This window comes from Dicentrarchus labrax, unplaced genomic scaffold, assembly GCF_905237075.1.
Source record: "Dicentrarchus labrax unplaced genomic scaffold, dlabrax2021, whole genome shotgun sequence".
In the NCBI taxonomy this organism is placed as follows: Eukaryota; Metazoa; Chordata; class Actinopteri; family Moronidae; genus Dicentrarchus; species Dicentrarchus labrax.
The window spans coordinates 16,490,423-16,496,592 of NW_026136718.1; the positions used below are offsets into that span (position 1 = coordinate 16,490,423).

At 39.8% G+C, this 6,170-nt stretch overlaps 1 long non-coding RNA gene across 1 annotated transcript; it reads left to right on the forward strand.

Moving 5' to 3' along the window:
• Positions 1 to 383: 383 nt before the first annotated feature.
• On the forward strand, positions 384 to 4,262 carry LOC127350488 (uncharacterized). Its single transcript, XR_007880596.1, has 2 exons — positions 384 to 477; positions 1,782 to 4,262. It is a non-coding gene; the product is annotated as an uncharacterized LOC127350488 (long non-coding RNA).
• The last annotated feature ends 1,908 nt before the right edge of the window (positions 4,263 to 6,170 follow it).

Consider the following 6,170-nt stretch of genomic DNA (forward strand, 5'->3'; position numbering starts at 1 on the left):
CCCCCCCTCACCCTTCCCTCCCCTCCTGTGTCCAACACCCCCTTATCCTACCCTGCCTCCCCCCTCCCCTTTCTCTCCCCCCCTCTTCCCTCTGCCTCTCGCCCAGTTCATTGTACCAAAGGAGATTTTCTCCATTGAGGCCCAGTCTCTTAGGTAACCCCAGCGCTGCATGAAATGAGGAGAGGAAGAGAGCGAGAGACAGGGAATGAGAGAAAGAGAGAGAGAGAGAGAGAGTGAAAGAGGGCGGGGAAATTGAGAGAGAGAGAGGGCGAAGGAAATGTAAAGGCGGAGGGAGGGCCGGACAGAAAGGGTTGAAGAAGGAGAGGGAGAAGGACGCAGGATCAGAGGAAGCAGAGGCGGAGAGAGTGAAAGATGGAGAAGTAGGACAAGTGCGGTCAGACGTCGACAACGATGCAGCTAAAACTCGACCCAGAACTGAGGGAGGAAGAATGAAAGGCGAGGATGTCTGTCGCACATGTAAGGATGAATCCTCTGTGGCTGAGAGGGACTTTATCACGTGCTTTTTGCAGTAATTCTTGATCCAGATTTTAGGCCCCAAAGGGTCCAAATACTGGGCACTGCTGCGCTTTTGTCTTCTTGTCTTTTTCTTGTTTTTGTTTGCTTAGAGATGATATTTATTAACTGATTTAAAGGTATTACAACCTTTTTTCACTTTTCAACAGGACAAATCTTTTTGAAATGGGATCCAATAGTCTGTGCAGTAGCAGTACCTAAAGTGTAAACCAGATGAGTTGAGCCCTTTAGGCCTCTTGTAAGACCAGCATGATCACAGCCAGTTGGGATGAAAAGGGACCTGTTATGGGGTTTTTGTCAGAAAAACTTAGCATACTATTTTAGCTTGAAATAGATAATAAAGCTGTTTTTAATACGGGTTTTAAACAGGGCTAGTAAACTTTATTGCAAAGTTTATCTATTATAAAACTTTCCAACCATGTCTCATTGGCATTCATGACTGAACATATTTACTTCCATGTTCCATCTAAAAAGCAAAGTCAAATGTCCAGTTTACTGATTATTAAAATATAAACACATACTTGTATTTAAGTATTAAGATAACAGTTAAGTCTTTTTTCTTTTTTCACTTTTTAAACTATGTGATGGACTTTTGTGTGATTTAAGTGTAAACTTTGTTCTGAACAGAGACTTTAACTGTAAGGAAAGGACCCTCTGAAACGCTGCCATCCTTTGTGGCCATGCTGCTCTGCACCTCAATGGTGGGCACGCAGCACATGGGGTTCCCATGAATAGGCCAGGCCTCACCAAAGACCACATCATTTGGATAAAGACGGGCTCCCACAGAAAGAGAAAACACCTCACAGAGCGAATCAGATAAAGATAAAATGTTGTGTACAGCAAATCAGATTAGGGCTTTACTTTTTCATTTTCAGGTTTTTTTCTCTCCCCCCCTCCACCCTCCTGCCTCCAACTCAGTTAAATTTACTACCTCTGCTCCTCATGCGTCTCATAATAATGCGCTCTACTGCTGCGCTGAGTTATCATCTCAGGCTTTTGTCTTCTTTGATCCGTGTGACCGTTGGGGGACCCACTTCTTCTTTTGTACAGGGTCACATTGCCGGCTCCTTTTGGACGGGCCTGCCCCCGGGTGGTGACCCCTTCGTTCATCATGGTGTCACCCACACAGAGGACAAGCATGAGTTAGAGCTTTCTCCCTCTCTCCTTTCTCCTCTTCCTTTCTCTTTGCCTTCCCGCTCATTCCTCTGTTCTAGTCTGACCATCCTTTCCTTCTTGTCCATCCATAGGCACTGACCTGAGGCAAGCTGGGGGTCAAATGCGATTATGAAACTGAGCTTCAGCAAATGGAGGAAGTGATATTTGGATGGAATTGCACCAATGACTTCAGTAACCTTAAGTCGACAGCCATTGAACCAGGCTATCCACCTGATCATCCATCTGCATGTGAGTGTGAACATACTGATGGCCTCGAGAAGGATGGAGGTCCGGAGCTGATTGTCCAAACGCAATTCTTGCGTCTGCCTTTGTGAAACCAGGAGTTGTGGATGGACATCACGCCCCTGACCTCTGAAAATCAGCGAGGGATCGACCACAATGGATGGTATAAAACTCAGTGGCTTTGTGGGTGGATGAGCGAGAGACACTGAAAGACAAACAGAGAGAGGGAAAGAGAGAGGGACATATTGAATAAGGGAGAGTGTGTGTTTATGTAAATGTAAAGCCTGTAAGAACCTCTCTCAACATTTTTGGAGGTCAGCTTTACTTTATTCCAAACAAAACCAGAATAGTTTCAGATTGGGCCTGTACAAGCTGTCTGCTTTAACTTGTAACAGAACATGTAAAATTAAAATTCCTGCTCTTCAGGTCAACTCAGGTGGACAGTGAAAAGCTTAGGGAAGTGTTCCTTTTACAGGCCAGTCATGGATTACAAGACAGGCTGGTGAATAATTAACATCATCATTGGTTTGAAAAGTAATGGCACCAAACAGAGACAGCAGGTGGACAGCAGCCAAAAGGGAAGTGAAGAGGAAGTCAATTAATTTATTTGGCAATTCATACAACACAAATTGCTCAATGTCCAATTCTAAAACAGAAACCTTCACATATTTCATGACTAATCAAATTTTTCCCAAAACCTAAAAGTTATTGTAAACTTTATCTTTCACACTGGTGTGAAAATGTGAGTTTCAACAAGTATTTTAATTGACTTGATGCTTAAATATCCAGAAAGGAAACGAACAAATAATCCAACTGCCAATGCCATTTATGTTTTACTTTTTTGAAAATTTCTTCTGCTCAGGTGCAAAGCCTAACACTCATTCAAGCCCGGCACAGCAGATCAGGGGTGTCCCATTTTGGAAAGGGGGTTAGAGTCTGTCTGTGGAGCAGAAAGGACTGAATAGCTCTCACCATGTTAAGTACAGTTGAATGTGTCCGGTTCGCACTTCAGCACCGGCGTCTAGAGAGGGTCTTGCTAAATTTGCAGTAGAAGGGGTGAGAGTGACAGAAAGGGAGAGTGAATGTGGGGAGGGAGGTGTGTGTGTGTGTGTGTGTGTGTGTGTGTGTGTGTGTGTGTGTGTGTGTGTGTGTGTGTGTGTGTGTGTCTGTGTGTGTACTTACCCTCTCTGTGTTTGCCCCTGTGAATTTGCCTCTGTGTGTTTTTTCCTGTGTTTGGCAAAGTTCAGGAGGCCAGACTTGGAGAAAGAAAAGGGAAAATGAGAGAAAGTAAAGGATTTGAATGAGGTTGTGAGAGAGGGAGTGAGACGGTGAGCAAGATAGAAAAAGAAGGCAAAGATCTGACTGAGAGAGAGAGGACATAGATGAGTACAAGAGGACATTTTTGGAGGGAAAAGAAGACCAGGCTCCTTGAAATTTGTGTGGCGAAATAGTCCACTGCTTCACAGCACGAGTGGCGTAAATTGGTGATATTTATAGATTGAAGCTGCAGGAAGCGACAACTCAGTCTGGGAAATACGTATAGAGAAAGAGAAAGAGTGAGGGAGAGAGAGAGCGGGAGACAGAGGGTGGGAGGGAGATCAAGAGCGAGGCTGCATTAATATGCTAATGGCCTGAGTGAATGCACAACAGGCCCACTGACCAGGCTAATCACTGGTGGACACACACTGAGGCTAATCCCTCACACAGCACTCACACACACGTAGTCACACATGCACATACAGTCCAGGTTAAAATATTTGGACAGTGACATATTTGCATGGCTTTGTCTCTGTAGTCCAGCACAATGGATTTGAAATGAAACACTGAGTATCAGGTTAAAGGGCTGACTTTCAGGTTTAATTTGTAGGTGTTTATGTTCATTTGGGATAATTAATGTATCAGTAATATCCCTTTTTATATTAAATTTTGGGGAAATTGACTGCAAAGGATTAACCACTGCAATATTAATTATGATGACTTAAAGTTCATGCAAAATGTTCAATTAATTTGGTCCCTCAAAGGCAAACAATTCAAAAACATGTAGTTTGATATGGATGCAAAATACACCTTAATTTAATATTTAGTGTGGAGGAGTACAGAGTCAAAATAATATACAAATGTGTTACTGTCCAAAGACTGAGACACATGAGGGAGAAACAGAAAACAGGGATGAAATGAAAATGAAATGCTCAACCACTGAATGCAGGCTCATAACTGTTGCATGTGTGTGTATTTTATACTTATCATGTAATGTAATGTGTGTGTCTGTGGTCATTAATATTGTTGTCATATTGCAGGTTAAAATAATAAAAAATAAACTTTCAAAAACAGTTTTGGTGTTTTGGATGGTTAAAAATGAAAAAGCTGAAACTTGCTCTATTTTTAGGAGACTTTTTTCAACCTGCAATTTTCAGCTTTTACATCCTACTGCTTAATTACTTTGCCTGTTCGTTAATGGGCCTATCATAATGTAAAAGAAAAAAACCTTACGAGGTAAATTCCACAATCTGTTATCTTAATCAGTGAATCAACTTAAACAACAATCTAACATAAAATAAAAGTGGACAATTAATTACATATCTCTAGAAACGGCTGATGTAAAAAGTTTTATTTGGAAAGTAGTGGACTGAATGCAAAGTTAAATATCTTTAACAATTGTGTATGGTTACTTAGATAGGAATTAGATAGGAAAAACAAATTAGGGTCTATGAGGTTTATGTAATGCCATTTTAGCCCCCTTGAGGGTGATAAAGCATCAAAAAACCTGCGCGGTTCAACCACAGGAGGTGGAAAGGAACAACCCCCTAATCATGAAAGATGTTATGGTCAAAATACTTTTTTCCCCCAACTAACTAGGTTAGTAACACAGAATTATATTGTAATACCTCATTGCAAATTGTTTCTGTATCAATACAAACAAAAAACGCTCAAGGTAGTGGGTGTGCAACTGGAATTCATTGAGAACAAACTGCTGGCTCATGATACAAAGCTTATCGCTCTTAACAGTAGTTAAAGCTTTTATTAATTTTTAAGTTGAATATTAGTTTTCATATCAACTGGTGATGCAAGAAGGACTTGACTATATTCTTATGTTTTTGATTATTACTATACTCCTCATTGGTGATGAAAATGCTCGTTGTCTAACCCTCCTGATAAGGGAAGCAACACAATTGCAATTCATATAAAGTTGCAAAATAATGAGTAATAATATTAAATATTTGGATAAACTAAACAGTAGAAAAAACAAGACAGTCCATAGCAAGAAGAGAGAGATGGATAACATTGTGTTGATTCTTTGATAAAAACTTAAACAATAAAGTTTTTTAGGTTTTCTTCCCTTTTCCATATCTCTGGGGAATCTTTTATTTTACAGGTGCTCTCATAGAAACTGGTGCATTATCTGTCATAACTCTTAATCTACTGTTCGGGTGGCACAACATGATGTATGATATAGTATTTCTGGTCCCATGCACACAGCTGAATATGTTGTGCTATATTGCCAGTATCCTTACATTGAATGCATCATATATCATTATGCACATATTTGAGTGTGATTTTTTTTGTAAAATGTGAAGATATTTTTCAAGGTGTTACAAGATAAATACAGTGACCTACGAACCATCGACTGTCAGCCTGAAACTCCTGATGGACTGTCATATTATGGCACAAAACAATCCCCATACAATAACCCGATATAACACTAAAACATCCACTGTACCTACAAATTACATTTAACATGCATATGTCATCATCATCATTGTCACATGATAATCTAAACACCTTGTTTATACTGCATAGACACGTAAAATACACAACCACCTACTTCATGTATAAAAAGTAATCTATTACATGAATCATTCAATAGCTGTACTATATAATATATCTATACTCTGTACTCTTCATGTTTACAACTTACAGAAACAGTTTGACTTGTAGAGATTGTATGTTGTTGTTCATTATTGCTTATTACACATCTATATTTCCCCCTACCTGTATATAAATAATAGGGCTGGGTTTATTCTGAAAATTGATAGCAGTGAAAAAACCTGCAAACACATTCCTTGTGAGCCAATACTTGGCCAATAAAAGTTGATTCTGATTCCCACATGTTGCTTTTGCTTGATATTGCCACAAAGAAAGAACATGCTCTTACCTTTTGCAGTTACAAGTCTGGACTATCATAAAAAATAAAAAAAAACACCACATATGATAATAAAGTGAAGAGATCATATTTGCAG